Source organism: Hyaena hyaena, unplaced genomic scaffold (assembly GCF_003009895.1).
Source record: "Hyaena hyaena isolate Hyena2069 unplaced genomic scaffold, ASM300989v1 scaffold_790, whole genome shotgun sequence".
Lineage (NCBI taxonomy): Eukaryota > Metazoa > Chordata > Mammalia > Carnivora > Hyaenidae > Hyaena > Hyaena hyaena.
The window spans coordinates 771,056-791,150 of record NW_024081412.1 but is presented as its reverse complement, the minus strand read 5'-3'; positions in this window follow the sequence as shown (position 1 = coordinate 791,150).

Sequence of the window (20,095 nt, the reverse complement as noted above, 5' to 3'; positions counted from 1 at the left end):
AGACCTCCCCAGAGGCAAGAGTTGAAATTGAGATTTCAATAGAAGGTCAGGCTTAGGGCTTGTGTTCAAGGGCCAGACTGATGGTGTGGTTTAGGTTGAGTTTTTCTGGTTTTTGCTTTATTTCATTTTGTTTTTCAGAATCATACTCTCCAGGCCCATCCCAGTGATTACAAGCTGCATGGTTCCATTCTGTTCCTTGGCTGAGTAATCTGGTGTTATTCACGTGTTTTCTCATCTACTGTTTTTCTTAGAATGGGGATTTAGGCCCAGCTGGGCCCAGAGCCATAGCTGGATTTAGATTAGGTCCCAGTAGATCAGAGGGGCTTATCTTCTGGCAGTGCAGAAAAGTGTGAGGTTTCAGGTTGTGTTCAGGTGTTGGGTTCTATTTCAGGGGTTAGGCTGATAGTGTGGTTAGAGTGAGGTTTTCACTAAGAATCATACTCTCCAGGTCCATCCTGACCTTTGCAAATGGTATGATTCCCCTTTATTTTCCTGTGTGACTAATCAGGCATCATTTATGTGTCTCCCTACTGTTATTTATTCAGATTTAGGATTTGGGTGAAGGTAGGGCAAGAGGTTAGGATTAGGCCTATGTCCCAGGAGATGGTATGTGCCAATACACTGGTAGTTCAGAGTCTTCACTGGAGATCTGAGTTGATGGTGAGAATTAAGGTGAGAGTCGGGCTTAGGGTTTGTTTTCAAGGTCTAAGCAGTTGTGGGTTAGGATGAGATTTTCACTCAGAATTTTATTCTCCCATTCTATTCTATTTGTTGCAAACAGCACATTTACATCCTGTGTTCCTGGCTGAATAATTTGACATTGGTCAAATATTAAGACTAGAAGCACCTAAGAGACATCTGAATGTTCTTTCCCCAAGAAGAAATCCAGCACTCCACATTTCTCCTCCAAATTCCAAAGCCACTGTCTAGATACAGAATAAATTTCAAATGAGAGGTTCAATTCACATCAATATAAAATAAATTGCAGACAAACACCTTTTATGATATTGTGTTCACCCCTATAATTTTAAAATTACAATTCCCAATTTTATAAAACTAATTATGTGTAACTCTCATGCATTAAATAATGGCTTGGAGTTTCAGTATAAACTAAGCAATCAAAAATGTAATCATAAATTGTGCTTTAAACTAAAATCAAACCTTTTGGCAGGAAATACAAAGCAATATTTATATGTAGTCTGGTAGAATGAACAAGTGCAATACTGTTAGATATTAATTAACTAAATCTAACAATACTGTTAGATATTAATTAATAAACTAAAAGAAAAAATCTATCTGAAAAGATTTATAAACTAAGCAATTATATATGTACTTATTTTCATCATAATGAAACATCTTCTGAAACTTGTAATAGTCCACATATATTTTTGCATAGCTCTTTCTAAGTTTTTTTCTTGTGGTTGACTTCATATACTCATGATTAGAATATATGCATGGTATTACCTCAAACTTTTTTCTATTTGTTTAGGGCTGATTTTTAACCCAGCATTTGTTTTGTTCTGGAGAATGTTCCATTTGCACTCAGAAAGAATGTATATTCTGCTGTTTTAGGATGAAGTGTTCTGAATATATATGTTGAATTCATCTGGTCCAGTGTGTCATTCAAAGCCATTGTTTCATTTTTGATTTTCTGTTTAGATGATCTGTCCATTGCTGTAAGTGGGTATTAAAATTCCTTACTATTATTGTATTATTATCAATGAGTTCCTTTATATTTGTTATTAATTGTTTTATATGTTTGTTGGAGCCATAAATATTTACATGGTAGATCTTCTTGTTGGATAGACCTCCTTTCTTATCATAATAGTGCTCTTCTTCATCTGTTGTTACTGCCCTTTGTTTAAAATCTATTTTGTCTTAGATAAGTAGGGCAACTTCAGCTTTCTTTTGGTACCCATTAGCATGATAAATGGTTCTCCTTCCTCTCACTTTCAGACTTTAGGTATCTTTAGGTGTAAAGTAAGTCTCTTGTAGGAAGCATATAAAGGGATCTCTCTTTTTCTTTCTTTCTTTTTTTAATCTATTCTGATTTCCTATATTTTTGGTTGAAGCCTTTAGTCCATTTAAATAAAGAGTGATTATTGATAGAAATGAATTTAGTGCTATTGTATTACCTGTAACTTTGTTGTTTCTGGAGGTTTTCTTTCTTCCTTTCTAGGCTTCTTGCTTTCAGTCTTTGTTTCACACTCAAAACATCCCTTTTAAAATTTCTCGCAAGGCTTGTTCAATAGTCATGAACTGCTTTAGTTTTTGTTTGTCTGGGAAACTCCATCTCTCCATCTATTCTGAATGATAGTCTTGCTGGATACCATATTATTTATTGGCTGCATATTTTTCTGATTCAGTACATTGAATATATCAAGCCATTCTCTTCTGGCCTGACAAGTTTCTGTTGTTAAGTCTGTACCGAGCATTGTGGGTCTTCCTTTGTGAATTAGGAATTTTTATTTCTTTGCTGCTCTCAGGGCGTTTTCTCTATCTCTATATTTTGCAAATTTTACTATGATATTTCTTGGTATTGACCTGCTATTGTTGATGCAGATGCGAGTTCTCTGTGCATCCTGGATTTGGATGTTAGTTTTCTTCCTCAGATTAGGGAAGCTTTCAGCTATAATTTACTCAAATAAAATTTTACCCCTATCTTCTTCTTCTAGGACTCCTATTGTATGAATGTTATTATGCTTTATGGAGTTCCTAAGTTCTACATTTGTGATCCAAGATTTTTCTCTTCTACTTTCCAGCTTCATTATTTTTCATAATTTTATCTTCTATATTACTTATTCATTCCTCTCATTCTTCCAGTCTTGTAGTCATTACCACCAATTGGTTTCACATCTTGGTTGTAGCATTATTTCAGACTGACATTTTTAGGTCTTTTATTTCTGCAACCTTGTGTCTTCTATGTTTTTCTTAAGTCCAGCTGGCATCCTTGGGATTGTTGTCTTAAATTCTGGTTCAGACATATTACTTACATCAATTTTAATTAAATCCTTTGCCATGATCTCTTCTGTTCTTTCTATTGGGATAAATTCCTCCATCTTGTCATTTTGCCTAGGTGCCTGTTTTTTTTTTTTTTTTTTTTTTTTTGTATTAGGAAATCCTGTTTTGTTTCTTGCTTTTGAGAGCAATGGCTATATTATGAAACTGTCATATGTTGACCAGTGTCCTGGTGTTTAAAGAGTGTTTCTGGTGTATGCTGTGTGCATTATGCTGCTCTTTCCCTCAGTCCAGTCAAATGCAGAGTTTCTCCTTGCGTACAGTGGGGAGTGCTTGGATTTTGTTCAGTGTGTGGCAAATCTTAATGAGGTATGGGGCGCCTGGGTGGCTCAGTCGGTTAAGCGTCCGACTTGGGCTCAGGTCATGATCTCACAGTTCGTGGGTTTGAGCCCGGCGTCATGCTCTGTGCTGACAGCTAGCTCAGAGCCTGGAGCCTGTTTCAGATTCTGTATCTCCCTCTCTCTCTGACCCTACCCTGCTCATGCTTTCTCTCTCTCTCTTTTTCTCTTTCTCTCTCTCAGAAATAAATAAAACATTTTAAAAATTAAAAATAAAATCTTAACGAAGTGTACTTTGGTCTGCTTGTTAAAAAAAAAAAAAAAAAAGCTAGACACAATTTCCACTAGAGCTGAAGATTTGCAGCAGCTAATACTCAGTACAGTTGGTAAAACATGGGGATTTCTGCTGGCTTTCTGGGGGAAGGGCCCAGTGCTGCTCTGTAGCTCAGACACATTTGCTCTGATAAGAAAGCACCTGCAGAATACAGAAGGGTGGGGTTGGTTTAAGCATCTCAAGCATTCACTGTGGGTGCACTGCTGCTCACTGAAGTCAGTTTGTGCTCATTGGCAGAGCATAAAAATCGAGTCATCCCACTCTCTAGTCCTAAGAGAGGGGAGTTCCAGACCGCTGCTATTCATAAAGACGTCACAGAAGGGTCAGTCTCCCTTTATGTGTCCATCAGATTCATGCCTTCACCCTATGTTCAAACCATCTGTGCATCTGGTGAGACAGATGTATTTTATCCTGCATTTTATCTTAGGTACACCAGCTGGGTTTCTAAAGTTCACATTTTAGAGACATGGCATGGCCCTGAACCACTCTGGTCCACTTTGGGAGGTTCTCACTGCACTGGGGGTAGTGCCAGTTTTTCCCCAGTGGATAGTCCTATGAGTGGAAGGGCTTGGGGTTAATGATAAAGTCTAGCAAAAAGCTAGCACCCAAGTTAGCTGCTCTCAGTATGTGATTCTGTGACTATGCTAAAGAAAGGGGCAGCTTAGTGACACCTACCAGCTCTTTTGGCCACTGACAGGCAGTGCCATCTCTCACAAGTGCACTCCAAGAAGGGGAACGTTCTCCTAATGTGATGCAAGGGATCTTCAGATGTTGTATGCTCCTGTGCAACTGCTCTTCTCAGGAGTACAACTATGCCCGCCAGTGTGAAACCCAGCAATGGCGCAGACTTCTAAAACCCGAATTTGAACTCCATTGCAAATAAAACCTTGTAATAATCACCCCTCATGTTTTCCTGGTCAGTGATTTTGGGTACGTGTTTTTCTTTTCAATTTTCTTTTTTTTTTCAACATATACTAGGATTTTTTATATATATTTATTCATTTATTTACTTATTATTTTTTTAACTTTTAACTTTTAGTTAGTTAACATATAATGCAATATGTTTCAGGAGTAAGAGTGTAATTCATCACTTGCATACACACCCAGTGCTCATCACAAGTGCCTTTTTTTTTTCACACAAATAGTTTATTGTCAAGTTGGTTTCCATATAACACATAGTGCTCATGCCCACAAGTGACCTCCTCCATACCCATCTGCTCCCTCCCCCAACACCCATCAGTCCTCGGTTTGTTCTCAGCATTACAGAGTCTCTCATGCTTTGCCTCTCTCCCTATCCCCTACGATTTCTCCCCTTCTTCTACCTCATGGTCCTCCGTTAAGTTCCTCCTAATCCTCTTATACGTGCAAACATATGATATTTGTCCTTCTCTGCCTGACTAATTTCGATCAGCATAACACCCTCAAGGTCCATCCATGTTGCTACACGTGGCCAGATTTCATTCTTTCTCATTGCCATGTACTATTCCATCGTATAGATGAACCACATCTTCTTGATCCATTCGTCCGTTGATGGACACTTAGGCTCTTTCCAGGTTTTGGCTATTGTGGAGAGTGCTGCTATGAACATTGGGGTCCATGTGCTCCTATGCATCAGCACTCCTATATCCCTTGGGTAAATTCCTAGCAGCGATATTGCTAGGTCATAGTGGAGTTCTATTGTGAATTTTTTGAGGAACCTCCACACTGTTTTCAGAGAGGCTGCACCAGTTTACATTCCCACCAACAGTGGAGGAGGGTGCCCATTTCTCCACATCCTCCCCATCATCTAGAGTCCTGTAGTTTGCTCATTTTAGCCATTCTGGCTGGTGTAAGGTGGTATCTAAGTATGGTTTTGATTTGTATTTCCCTGATCAGGAGAGATGCTGAACATCGTTTCATGTGTCTGTTGGCCATCTGGATGTCTTCTTTGGAGAAGTGTCTGTTCACATATCTGCCCGTTTCTTTACTGGGTTCTTTGTTTTTCCGGTGTGGAGTTTGGTGAGTTCCTTATAGATTTTGGATATTAACCCTTTATCTGATATGTCATTTGCAGGTATCTTTTCCCATTCCGTCGGAGGTCTATTAGTTATATGGATTGTCTCCTTTGCCATGCAGAAGCTTTTAATCTTGATGAGGTCCCAATAGTTAATTTTTGCTCTTGATTCTTTTGCTTTTAGGGATGTGTCAAGTAAGAAATGGCTGCGGTGGAGGTCAAGGAGGTTGCTTCATGTTTTTTCCTCTAGGGTTTTGATGGTTTCCTGTCTCAGGTTCAGGTCCTTTATCCAATTTGAGTTTATTGTTGTGTATGGTGTGAGAAAATGACCTAGTTTCATTTTTCTGTATGTTGCTGTCCAGTTCTCCCAGCGCCATCTGTTAAAGAGGCTGCCTTTTTTCCATTAGATACTTTTTCCAGCTTTGTCAGAGATTAGTTGGCTGTATATTTTGGGGTCCAATTCTGAGTTCTCAATTCTATTCCATTGGTCTATGTGTCTGTTTTTATGCCAATAACATACTGTCTTGGTGATGACAGCTTTGTAGTAGAGATTAAAGTCTGGGACACTGATACCTCCCGTTTTGGTTTTCTTCTTCAATGTGACTTTGGGTATTCAGGGTCTTTTGTGGCTCCATACAAATTTTAGGATAGTTTCTTCTAGTTTTGAGAAGTATGCTGGTGCAATTTTGATTGGGATTGCATTGAATGTGTAGATTACTTTAGGTACTAATGACATTTTAACTATATTTGTTCTTCCAATCCATTGACATGGAATATTTTTTCATTTCTTTGTGTCTTCTTCAATTTCCTTCATAGCTTTCTGTAGTTTTCATGATACAGATCTCTTATATCCTTCGTTAGGTTTATTCTTAGGTACTTTATTGTTTTTTTGTGCAATTATGAATGCGATCAGTTTCTTGATTTCTCTTTCTGTTGCTTCATTATTGGTGTATAAAAATGCAACCGATTTCTGAACATTGATTTTGTACCCTAAAACTTTGCTGAATTCTTGGATCAGTTCCAGTAGGCTTCTGGTGGAGTTTGTCAGGTTTTCTATGTACAGTATCATGTCATCTGCGAAAAGTGAAAGTTTGACTTCTTCTTTGCCAATTTTGATGCCTTTGATTTCCTTTTGTTGTCTGATGGCTGATGCTAAGACTTTCAGCACTATGTTAAACAACAGTGGTGAGAATGGACATCCCTGTCATGTTCCTCATCTCAGGGGGAAAGCTCCCAGTATTTCCCCGTTGAGGATGATGTTAGCTGAGGGCTTCTCATGATGGCTTTTATGATGTTTAAGTAAGTTCCTTCTATCCCGACTTTCTCGAGGGTCTTTATTGAGAAGGGATGTTGTATTTTTTCAAATGTTTTTTCTGCATCTATCGACAGGATTATATGGTTTTTATTTTTTCTTTTGTTGATGTGATGGATCCCATTGTTTGATTTGCAAATATTGAACCAGCCCTGTAACCCAGGAATGAATCCCACTTGATCTTGGTGGATCATTCTTTTTATGTGCTGTTGAATTCGATTAGTGAGTATCTTGTTGAGAATTTTTGCATCCGTATTCATCAAGGATATTGGCCTGTAGTTCTCTTTTTTTCTGGATCTCTGTCTGGCTTGGGAATCAGAGTGATGCTGGCTTCATAAAATGAGTCTGGAAGTTTTCTTTCAATTTCTATTTGCTGGAATATGTAGAGAAGAATTGGTATTAATTCCGTTATAAATATCTGGTGGAACTCCCCTGGGAAGCCATCATGTCCACGGCTTTTATTTGTTGGGAGATTTTTGATAACTGATTCTATTTCTTCACCAGTTATGGGTCTGTTCAGATTTTCTATTTCTTCCCGTGTCAATTTTGGTAGCGAGTGTGTGTTTAGGAATTTGTCCATTTCTTCTAAGTTGTTCAATTTGTTGGCATATGATTATTCATAGTATTCCTTGATAATTGCTTGAATATCTGAGGGGTTGGTTGTCATAAGTCCATTTTCATTCATGATTTTGTCTATGTGGGTGCTCTCTCTTTTCTTTTTGAGAAGCCTGGCTAGAGCTTTGTCAATTTTATTTTTTCAAAGAACCAACTCTTGGTTTCATTGATCTGTTCAATTGTTTCTTTGGTGTCTATGTTGTTTATTTCCGCTCTAATTTTTACTATTTCTCTTCTTCTACTGGGTTTAGGGCGTTCTTGTTGCTCTGCCTCTAGGTCCTTTAGAGCTGTTAGACTTTGGACTTGCGCTTTTTCTAATCTCTGGAAATAGGCCTGGAGAGCAATGTACTTTCCTCTTAGGACTGCCTTTGCCGCATTCCATAGAATTTGGATTGTTGTATTTTCATTTTCATTTGTTTCCATATATTTTTAAATTTCATCTCTAATTGCCTGGTTGGCCCATTCATTCTTTAGTAGAGTGGTCTTTAACCTCCATGTTTTGGGGGGTTTTCCAGGCTTCTTCCTGTGATTGATTTCAAGTTTCAAAGCATTATGATCTGAGAGTGTGCATGGTATCATCTCCATTCTTTTATATTTATTGAGGGCTGCTTTATGTCCCAGTATGTGATCTGTCTTGGAGAATGTGTCATGCGCACTTGAGAAGAAAGTAAATTCCCTGGCCTCAGGATGTAGAGTTCTAAATATATCCGTCAGATCCATCTGGTCCAATGTGTCTTTCAAGTCCATTATTTCTTTAGTGATTTTCTGTCTGGTTGACCTATCCATTGCTGTAAGCGGAGTATTAAAGTCCCCTCTTATTAGCACATTCTTAGCTATAGACTTGTTTCTGTTTGTGATTAATTGTTTTAGATATTTAGGTGCTCCCATATTCGGTGCGTAGACATTTATGATTGTTAGTTCTTCCTGATGGATGGATCCTGTAATTATTATGTAGTGCCATTCTTCATCTCTTGTGATTGTCTTTAATTTAAAGTCCAGTTTGTCTGATATAAGTATCGCTACTCCGGCTTTCTTTTGATTTCCTGTAGCATGATATATATTTCTCCATCCCCTTACTTTTAATCTGAAGGTATCTTCCCGTCTAAAATGAGTTTCTTGTAGACAGCATATTGATGGATTTTGTTTTTTAATCCATTCTGCTACCCTATGTCTTTTGATTGGAGCATTCAGCCCATTTACATTCAGTGTTATTATTGAAATATGTGGGTTTAGAGTCTTTGTATCTTTTGTAGGGTTCATGTTTGTGGTGGTGTCTCTGGTATCTTTGTTCCTTGCAACCTTTCCTTCAGAGCATCCCCCTCAGGATTTCTTGTAGGGCTGGCTTCGTGGTGACAAATTCTTTCAATTTCTGTTTATTTGGAAAGGTTTTTATCTCTCCTTCTATTTTGAATGACAGGCTTGCTGGATAGAGGATTCTTGGCTGCATATTTTTACTGTTCATCACATTGAAGATTTCCTGCCATTCCTTTCTAGCCTGCCAAGTTTCAGTAGATAGGTCTGTCACCACTCTGATAGGTTTCCCTTTGTATGTTAGGGCCCTTTTCTCCCTAGCTGCTTTCAAAATTCTCTCTTTGTCCTTGTATTTGGCCATTTTCACTATGATATGTCGTGCAGAAGATCGATTCAGGTTACGTCTGAGGGGAGTCCTCTGAGCCTCTTGTACTTCCACATTTACTTCCTTCCCCAGGTCGGGGAAGTTCTCTGCTATAATTTGTTCCAGGACTCCTTCAGCACCTTTCCCTCTCTCTTCCTCTTCTGGGATTCCTATGATACGGATATTGTTGCATTTGACCGTATCGCTGAGCCTTCGAACTCTTCTTTCCTGTTCCTGGATCAGTTTGTCTCTTTTTTTTTGTCATCTTCTTGTTTTTCTATAATGGTGTCTTCTAAATCACTTATTCTCCTTTCTGCCTCTTCAGTCTGTGCATTGGAGGCCTCTAATTTATTATGTATCTCATTTATCACATTTTTTAATTCTTAATGCCTATTTTTATTTTCCATTCTGTCTGTAGCCATAGTTTCTTTGATGTCCCCTATGTTTTTTTCAAGCCCAGCTATTAATTTTACCATTATTATTCTAAAATCTTGTTCAGTGATGCTGCTGATATCTGTTTTGAGCAGTTCATTAGCTGTCATTTCATCTTGAAGTTTCTTTAGAGGAGAGCTCTTTCGTTTTGTCATTTTAGTTAACTTTCCAGCTCTTGTTGGCTTTAAAGACCTGTTATGCTCTCTGTATCTATGAGCGCTGCTATATCCAAAAAGACTCTTTGACTGTCCAGGGCCTATCCTTTCAGAGAGTGTTTTTTGAATGGTATCTCTTGGTCTCTCTTGTTGGGACCTTGGTAATTTTATTTTCCTATTCGTAGTGATATTTGGGACTCTCCACCTTGTGTACTCTGGCTTGTTTCTTGAGGTAGCCCTATAAACGAAAACAGACAGACAAACACACAGGGAACAGGAGCACACAAACGCACAGGCTAATTCAACTAACATGCAAAGTGAGTGGGTAAATTATAAAGTTAAGAGAAAAGACGGATTATGTATGGTGAATAATAGGGAGTATAAAATACATAAAAGGGTCAAAAAGGAGAAAAGAAAAGGAAAAAAGAAGAAAACCAATGGACAAAGAATGGTTTAAAGCATAACCGGATTTCCCAGCTACTGTTACATAGCCGTGTGTACGCAGTGCTCGTTGAAGAGCATAGAGAAAGAGAGACAGGACAGGGCGGGAATGGGGTAAAATTGGAAATAGAATGAACAGGCAGAAGGGATACGAACCTTTTTTCAAAGAGGTAAAGGGTAGAATATGGTTCGATAGGTGAGAGAAGGATGCTGGAATTATCCAGAGAAACTATATAGTCTAATTACTCCTGAGAGAAAGAGATGAAAATGTCGGTAGGTATAGAATTTACATTTACAGAATGGACTCGTTGTGATTGTTTAAGCAAGCCAGCGACCAGAGTTAATCAGGTCAGTGTTCTGGGAAAAAAAGAGAGAAAAGAGAAAGAAGAAGAAAAAAAGGAAAAAAAAAAAGGGAGGACGGCAGGTCTTAAGAAGGGATGGGCGTGGTGTGATCCAATGCCTCAGGTGGGAGTTCTGCCTTGGTGATTGTGGGGAGGAGAGTGATGGTGCTCCAGTCCCTTCTTGAACCAAGCGCTGCACCTCGCTTTTTTGGGCATGTAAGCTCCCCGTACCGGGGGCGTAGCCAAAGTTGGTTGCACTCTTCAACTCAGGCCAGTCCCAGTCTCCAAATCCCAGTCCATGCTCCCCGCTGAAATTGCCTTAGACACAACTTCCCAGACAACCCCATCAGGGTAATTCCAGGCCTCCCGCCTCGCTCTGGGGGTGGAGTCAGAATTGCTGCTTCCTTCTCTGGGTCCGGCTGGCGAGCATGGGTAGGGGCTTGCCTGCCGGATGCGCTGAGCCCGAGCCTGCTGGAGTGAGGAAAACCAGGTCCCTCTATGGACGTCACCCGAAACATGAACTCAAAGGCAAATTTCCCAGTTTTTAGCTCTTTGCCTTCCCTCTAGAGTTCCAGCAAGCCAGCCAGGAGCGCGGATGCCCCGTGTCCACGCGCGGCTCTTTCAGGGGCCCAAGCCGCCCGGGAGGACAATGGCGGCAGGTGCGCTGCTACTCTGAAGTCCAGCCCACCAGGAGCAAGCACAAAAAAGCAGTCTATGCGCTCAGCCCCCCGGGAGCAGTTGGCGCGAGGGGACCTGGCGTGCAGGTATTTGGCAAGTATGGTCTTTCTATGCCCCGAGCGGACGTTTTTCCCCCGAGCGGAGGTTTTTCTGTTTCGGACTCTCTCTTTTTCCCCTCTCACTCCCCGTAGATTGGGATCGCCTCCAACCCTGGAGTCTCCGATCCCGGCCCGATTTTATGTTCCCCAGTTCGCACTCACGTTAGAAGGCTTTTTCAGTGGATTTTACGTCCTTTTTCTCTCAGTCTCTCAGGTTTTGAAAGGTTTCCAATGGCTTCAGATCTTTTCCGTGTGATGTATGGGCGCGAGTGCAAGTACGGAGCTCCTTACTTCTCTGCCATTTTGCCCCCTTCCAACTCATTTTAATTTAAATGTGTGCTGTAATCAATTTGATTTCACATTTATATAAGGTGTGAAATTTAAATCAAGGTTTTTTGTTTGTCTTGATTTTTGTTTCTTTGCCAATGGATGTCTAGTGGGTCTGACACCTTTCGTTGACAAGACCCTCCTCACAATTGCATGATTCACATTTGACAAAAATCAGAGAGCCATACTACATAGGTCTATTTCTCTGTCCCGTCTTCTCCATTGGACCTGTGTCTTTGCTTCCACCAACACCACATCTTCATATGGAGCATACTAATTCCTCCAATTTTCTTCCTTTTCAGAGCTCTTTGACCTCTTCTAGTTCCTTTTAATTTCCATAGAAAATCTAGAAAAAGCTTGTCTGTGTATATATAATAAACATTGCTTGCCTTTCCACATGAAATGTGTGGAAACCCATCTATCAGTCTAGAGAGACTTGATATCTTTGCTATGTTGCATCTTCTAATCCATGAGCATGACATGTTTCTCATTTATTTATGTGTTTGATTTCTTTCATCACAGCTGTATAGACTTCACCATGGAAGTTTTGTATATGGTTTTTAGCCTTGGATCTTAGTGTCATCATGATGACAAATGGTGTGTTTTAAAATTTCATTTGCCATGTTGTTGCTGCTAGTGTATAGAAAAAAAAGGTATTTTTCCATGTTTGTACTGTATTGTGACAGCTTGGTGAATTCACATGTTAGATCTGAAGCAGTTTCTGTTTTGTTTGTGGTTCACTAGAACTGTCTTCATGGACAATGACTGGAATTTCCTACACATGCAATCATGTACTCTTCATCCCCTGGAGACTTCCGCAGGTTCCTTACAGAGAGTGACCCGCACAAACCAGCCTATATCCCACCCTCCCTGCCCATCTCCTGTATGCACACACTGGTCCCCCAGGCTGTTACATCACTCTGATTGCTTCTTCTGTCTGTACTCTTCCCGCCAGAATGTGACCTCCAAGGGCACAGGGACTGAACTCCTCAATCTAGTCCATGCACAGTAGGTATGTTGTACTAACTAATGCTTTCTTCTTTAGGATGGGCCACATTTAAAGAAACAGACTCCATCTAGTGCTATGCAGTATAGAGTTGTAGTTGAACAGGAGCTATCCATCCAAGTTCTTTCTTTAAACTGTATGAAGTGCCCATGCCATAAAGCACTGTCCCAGTGAACAGGACAGTGTACTTCCCAGGACACAGTGTGCTCCTTCTCCGTTGTTGGGTGAACCATGCATTGAATGCAGATGGAGATAACAGGTTCCTGGGCAGATGGGAGAAGGCATGAAGTCACAACTCCCAGAGGACCTGTTTCCAGAGGCACCTTCATCTTCACAGTACAGTTCAAATACCTTATACCATATTTATAAGTTTCTACCTGGTGGGATACCCATTTGCCTCTCCTTCTCCATCCTACAACTCTCCCTTTTTGACTCTGTCCTCAAGCATATTAGGTCATCATTCAGTCCACATGGATTCCCTTCCCGGCCTTTGCCTAGTTCTCCCCTTGACAGGGAACACTCCTCACACAATTCCCAAATTCACCTGCCTCGTCCTGTCTAGTTTTCCTTGATCCTGTTTATCTGGGTTACACTTTCGGTCCTCCTTGAAGCTTCCCTGCACGGTCTGATGTCTGGGACATGGAGTTCCTGAACCTGTGTTACCAAGGCTGTTAGTACACCTCCTTGTGATAACGTGTTTACTACCTTATTTCCCCAGTGGGATGCTTCCTTCACTATGACATCCAGTGATGTGTTACAGCCTACGTGTATTGACACCCGAGAGGCTGTTTTTCACTTTTCCTGACTCTGTGTTCAGAGTCATCATGGTAGAAGTACTTAGACAATGGAAATCAATAAATGCTACAAATTGATTGTTTCCTAAATTTATTTACTTAAATTTGGAAAGCTAGTTGTTGAAAATTTATCAGCCCACGGGGGCTGTTTGTGTGACCTTTTTAATACTTGGCATATGATAGATATTCAGTTAAATTGGATGCTCAGGTGAATAAATGAATGTGTCTGCCATAGTGCACCTTACCTCACAGAAACAGAACAGAGCTCCAGGCCCTGAAGGCTGGACTCCCAGTATCTTCCCATGTTTTGTGGAGCACCTAGGGCTTGCCCGCAGGGACTTGCTCAGCTTTGTTCCTGTTGGAGTGGACGACATTCAGGCAGGCATTTGTCTGCACTCCGTGTCACACTCAGGATGGCACACAAGAAGCACAGCCATGTAGTCAGCCTTTCCTGAGATCAAAAGTTCTCTGCACTCATTGCACAACCTTGGGAAAATCATTTAACCTAATTCGGGTTCATGTCTTCATCTGTATAATGAACTTTAACATAATACCCACTTCATGTGGTTTTTGTAAGGAGCCATTGGATGAATGGTGTGAAGGACCCAGTAAACACTATGCAGTCTGTCAATGTCAGCTTTTATTTCTGTGTCCATCTGCATGTAATGAGAGTGTAAACGTGTTTCACCTGTCAAGATGTTAGAAGAACTGTACTCCAGGTAACTCTCAACTTCACAGGAAATTCTGGAATATGCCAGGTCTTTTTTCTGGAGGATCCCGTTTTCCTTTATGTTCTTTCTCTAGCTTTTCTCATCCAAACACATGGCTTAATATGTTCTGTATGCTGAGGACTCCCCAGTGCATGACGACATTTCAGAACACTGCCCTGCTTTCTAGACCTGTGCATCCAGCTGTTCACAGAAAAAAAAAAAAACAAAAAACAAAAAACCAGAAGATGAAAATAAAGCAGCTGGAAGAAGAGAGAGCAGTTCTAAATGTGAAGCTCCAGAATTCCCTCCTGGGAGGGAATCCTAGGTTCCTGCAATGCTTGAGGAGGTGGTGCTTGGCCTCGGAGGTTCTGGTGAACTGAGATGCCAGGAATCTCAGGAAACCACCCTCACCTCCTTACACTCAGAGCCTCTGAAGAAAGAAAAGGTCGTCAGCCTCACAAGAAGCCTGCCTTAGGGGACATGAATTTAGCTTCCAGAAATTGAGAGGCTGATTTACAGAGGTTTTAAAGAGAGACATTTAACGTGTTGCATGATAGTATGGTCAGGGGGGCTGTTGTATTGATTCTGTGGCTAAATGATACCAGACCTGGTAAATCTGTGATTCTCTTGATCTCTCCTTCTCCAGGATGCATTATCACTTCGCTTTGGCTTTTGTGAGTTCCTTCCTCTAGGCAACAGAAAAGTGATATCATCCTCTATGACTATGATGGTATAGCTGAATCTCTCAGAGCTCTATTCTTCTTCCCCTTCTTCTTCTTCTTCTTCTTCTTCTTCTTCTTCTTCTTCTTCTTCTTTTACAAATAGTTTATTGTCAAGTTGGTTTCCATATAACTCCCAGTGCTCATCCACACAAGTGCCCTCCTCCATGCCCATCTCCCCCCTTCCCCCTACATCCATCAGTCCTGTTTGTTCTCAGCATTCAAGAGTTTCTCATGGTTTGCCTCTCTCCCTCTCCTCCACTATTTCTCCCCTTCTTCTCCCCCATGGTCCTCTGTTAAGTTCCTCCTAATCCTCCTATATGTGCAAACATATGGTATTTGTCCTTCTCTGCCTGACTTATTTCGCTCAGCAGAACACCCTCGAGGTCCATCCATGTTGCTACACATGGCCAGATGTCATTCTTTCTCATTGCCATGGAGTATTCCATCGTACAGATGAACCACATCTTCTTGATCCATTCATCCATTGATGGACACTTAGAGCTCTATTATTCTTGTGATTTTAAAAGGAATTCAAACATTTTCATGGGCCCTAAAAAGTATCGTGGGCCTAGACACTGTGCTTGCTGCATCTAATGGAGAAATCAGCTCTGATCCCCAGGCTTTGAAAATGGCTGTCACCGCTCCATTGTCACATCCCAGTTCAACCCAGGGAATGAGTGGCAGTGATGCCTAGGCAAGCCCTCTTCCCCAGGACACCAGAAACATGTGTAGAGGCCCCACCTGACACCCACTTCCATGGGTTGTATCTGAGTCCTATGGACCATCTGGCAACACAAGGATTTAGATATTAGGTCTCCTTAGCCGAGGCAGGCAAGGGAAAAAGGTGGTGGGGTTGGATGTAGAAAACCTTAACACTGGAGTTTGCTACACAGGCCCAACTTCCAGACCACCCAGAGACCACAGTCAGAGATTCACAAAACTGATGGCCATGTTACTGGGGAGAAGAAGGAGGGGAAGGGGTGGAAACAGGGTTCTTCCTGAGCCTGATGTCACGGAAAATGTCAAGAGGTTTCCTTGCTACCCCTGCCCTCCTACACACCTTCCAGATGAGCCTTGAGCCAAGCACCTTGTCAGGAGCCCATGAAATTGGTTGCTCATCCCTGGTTGATCACCATCACCTCCTGAGGGAGCCTAGAGGAATAAAGAACCCACGTTCAAACAGTATTGATTATTTAGTGGAGTTCAATTCACAGACAGGCATGAGAATCACATAACCAAATGTGAACCTGTGGTCATTTCTAGAAGGGAGGGAGGATGATGGGTCAGGGAGATGGCATTTTTGCTGAGTGATGTATATGCACATTATGTTTCTCTCCAGTGTTTATTTCTGTGTCACAGATGTCAGTTTTTAAAAGTTGAGCATGCCATGTCTTAGATTTATATATGAGGTACACTAGAGGTGAGGTCCTGGTGGAAAGTCTGCCACAGGGTCTTTGTTCATCTCAGCCCACAGTGGGCCACACAACATGGAAGCCCATTTTCTCTGTTGACCCTCCCTGCCTCCCTCCCTAGTGAGTTATAGGCCAGTCTGCTCATAGGATCTGGGCCATTCCACTCTGCAGCCTTAAGGAGTCTTCACATATGTGTGCGGGACCAGCCCTGTTATTCTGAACATGGGACACTGGGACCATCCCCGGGCTGTTTGTCTGAATGCCCAGAGAACCCCTCTCTAATAATGATAATGGGAAATCTTTCTGCAGTGATTATGTTAGTTCAGTTACTGACTCTTATTTCCTGTGTTGTTCATCTTAGCCATTGTGATGCGTATGAAGTGCTATCTTATTGTAGTTTTGATTTGTATTTCCTAATGACGAGTGATGTTCAGCAAATTTTCATGTGTCTCTTAGCCATTTGGATGTCTTCTTTCGAAGAATGTCCATTCATGTCTTCTGCCCTGTCTTATTTGGTTTTTGGGTGTTGAGTTTGATAACTTTTTAATATGTTTTGGATAATAACCCTTTACCAGATATGTTATTTGCAGATATTTTCTCCTGTTCCATAGGTTGCCTTTAATTTTCTTCATTTTTCCCTTCACTGTGCAGAAGCTTTTCATTTTTTTTTCCATGAATTTCCATCAGTTTATTTTTGCTTTTGTTTTCCATACCTCAGGAGTCACGTCTAGTAAAAGTTTTTATGGCTGATGTCAAAGAGATTACTACCTGTGTTCTCTTCTGGAAATTTTAGTTTTGTTTTTTTTTTTTAATTTAATGTTTGTTTATTGTTGGGAGAGACAGAGACAGTGTGCAAGAATGGGAGGGGTAGAGTGAGAGGGAGACACAGAACCTGAAGCAGTCTCCAAGCTCTGAGTTGTCAGCACTAAGCCCTTTACAGGACTCAAAACCCCAAACTACGAGTGCATTATCTGAGCCAAAGTTGGATGCTTGACTGGCAGAGATACCCAGGCACCGCTCTTACAGCATTTTGATGACACCTTGTCTGAAATTTAAACTTTCATCCATTTTAGATTTATTTTTATGTATAAGAAAGTGGAATAGTTTTTTTTTATTTTTTATTTTTCATGTTGCTCTCCACTTTTCCAAACACCATTTTTTGAAAAGACTTATTTTTTGCATTAGATATTGTTTCTTACTTTGATGAAGATTAATTGACTATATAGTTGTGGGCTGATTTCTGTTTTGTTTTGTTTTGTTTTTTTATTGGGCGTTCCCATTGATCTATTTGTCTATTTTAGTTCCAGTGCCATGCTGTCTTGATCATGACAGGTTTATAATAAAGCTTGAAGTCCAAAATGTGATGCCCCCAGCTTTCCTGATGTTTTTGACAGTTGCTTTTTCTCTTAGGGGTCTTTTGTATTTCCATCCATATTTCAGGGTTGTTGGTCCTGGTTCTGAAAATTTCTGGTCTTATTTTGATAGGTATTAGATTAAGTTTGTAGATTGCTCTGGATAATGTAGACATTTTAACAAGATTTATTCTTCCAATCAATAAGCATGGAATGTTTTTCCACTTGTTTGTGTTATCTTCAATCTCTTCCAAAAATATACTATAGTTTTCCCAGTACAGATCTTTTATCTTTGTAGCTAGTTTTATTCCTAGATATCTGATGGCTTGGTGCATTTAATAATGGAATTCATTCCCTGATTCCTCTTTCTGGTGCTTCATTATTGGTGTACAGATGTACAATAGATCTGTACATTGATTTTGTATCATGCAAATTTACTCAATTCATATACCGGTTTAAGCCATTTGTTGGTGGTCTTTCAGGCTTTCTACATTAAGCATCATATCAGCTACAAATAGTAAAAGCTTGACTTTTTCCTTGCTGATTGATGCCTTTTGTTTTTGTGTGGTCTTCCCTGGCTAAGACTTCCAGTACTATGTTAAATAACAGTGTTGGGAGTGAGTGGATATCCCTGAACCACTCTATGCACGGGCCCCGATCTTGTTCTTTGCTGATAACCAGGACATGGGCCACCTGAGGTCAAGAACCATGGCTAGGGTTATATTAAGCCTCAGGAGGACACAGCCTCTGTACAATAGCCATGCACTGATCTCCTCAGGGGGCTGAGTTGATGGTGTTTGTTAGAGTTCTGGTCAGACTTAGTGTTTGGCTTCAGGACCTGGACAATGGTCTCAGGGAGGCTGAGGTGTGGGATTATGATCTGCTTCTGCAGCCCCATCCTGGCCTTGAAAATGTCATGCGGAACTTCCATTCTTGGCCCACAGTAGGGCCCACATTCATGCCTAGGGTTTAGGTCCTGGGAGGAGGCAGGGGATGAACCAAAAGCCAAGCAGGGCGCTCCCCGAAGGGCTGAGTGGAGGGTGCTTCATAGAGCATGGGTGAGTATTAGGGGCTGGCTTCAAGGGCCACCTGCTTCTGTGAGCCAGGAGGAGGCTTTGGCTCAGGATCTCCTTCTGCAGGCCCAAACCTCGTGTGAAAATGTCATAGTGAACATCAGGCTTTCTTGCTGAGAGTTTCCGCACTAGTCAAGGGCCCCAACTCACTTCTCTGCCCACACCTGCTTGGTGGACCCTCTCAGGACCGGAACTATGGCTAGAGTTAGGGTTTGGGTCTCGGTGGTGGCAGGGTGTGAACTGCCAGCACTACAGTGATCTCCATGGCGGGATGAGTTGACGGCACATGTGAGGGTGTGGGTCAGGCTTAAGGTTGGGTTCAGAGGTTGGTTGATTGTGTGGGACAGTCTTATAGCTCTCAATCCCTTCCTGGAACTCCATAGCAGACATGAAAATGTCACGGTGATCTTCCATCTTCCTCCCTGACGAATTTGGCGCTGGTCAGGAGCCTCAAGTCCAATCATTCCTCAGAGCTAAGAGGCGGTCACCTGAGCCCAAAGATAAGGCTAGGGTAAGGGTTGTGCCCTGGGCTGAGACAGGATCAGAAACAACAGTAGGGCAGTGGTTCCACAGGATGACTGAGTTGAGGGAAAATGTCAGGGTGCATGTCAGGTCGAGGATTTTTGCTGGGGGTCCAGCTGAGTGTGTGGGCAGTGGGTGGGACTGACATGAGAATCCCCTTCTGTAGCCCCACCATTGCTTTGGAAATGTCATGGGGAACCTCTGTGCTTCTAACTGAGTTATTCTGTGTCTAGCAGGAGCCTACATCTGTTCTTTGCTGACACCTAGAGAGTGGTCCCGCTGGGCATGAACCATGGCTAGGGTTAGAATCCAGCCACGGGAGGACACAGCTTCTGAAACAACATGCATGCAGTGATTTGTCCAGAGGGCTGAGTTGAGGGTGTGTGGTTGTGTTCCGGTCAGGCTTAGCGTTTGGTTTCAGATTCTAGCCAATAGTCTCAGAGAGGCCGAGGTTTAGGCTCATGATCCACTTCTGCAAGTCCATCCCAGCTTTATACATGTTATTATGAACTTCTGGCTTTTACTGAGGAAATGCCGGGTGGCCATGAGCACCAATTCCATTCCTGGCCCACACTTGGGGCTTGACACCTCTAGAGGCCAGAGCCATGGTCAGGGTTAGGTTTGGGTTCTGGGAGGGCACAGGGTATGATGAATGAACAACAGTGCAGGACTCTCCCCCAAGGGCTGAATGGAGGGCACTGGATAAGGGCGGGTTAGACTTAGGGTCTGGCTCCAAGGGCCGGGTGTCTCTGTGGGCCAGGCAGAGGCTTTGACTCAGGGTCTCCTGCAGGCCCAAGCCTCACATGGAAATGTCATAGTGATCATCAGGCTTTCTCACCGAGCGATTCTGTGCCAGTCAAGGGCCTC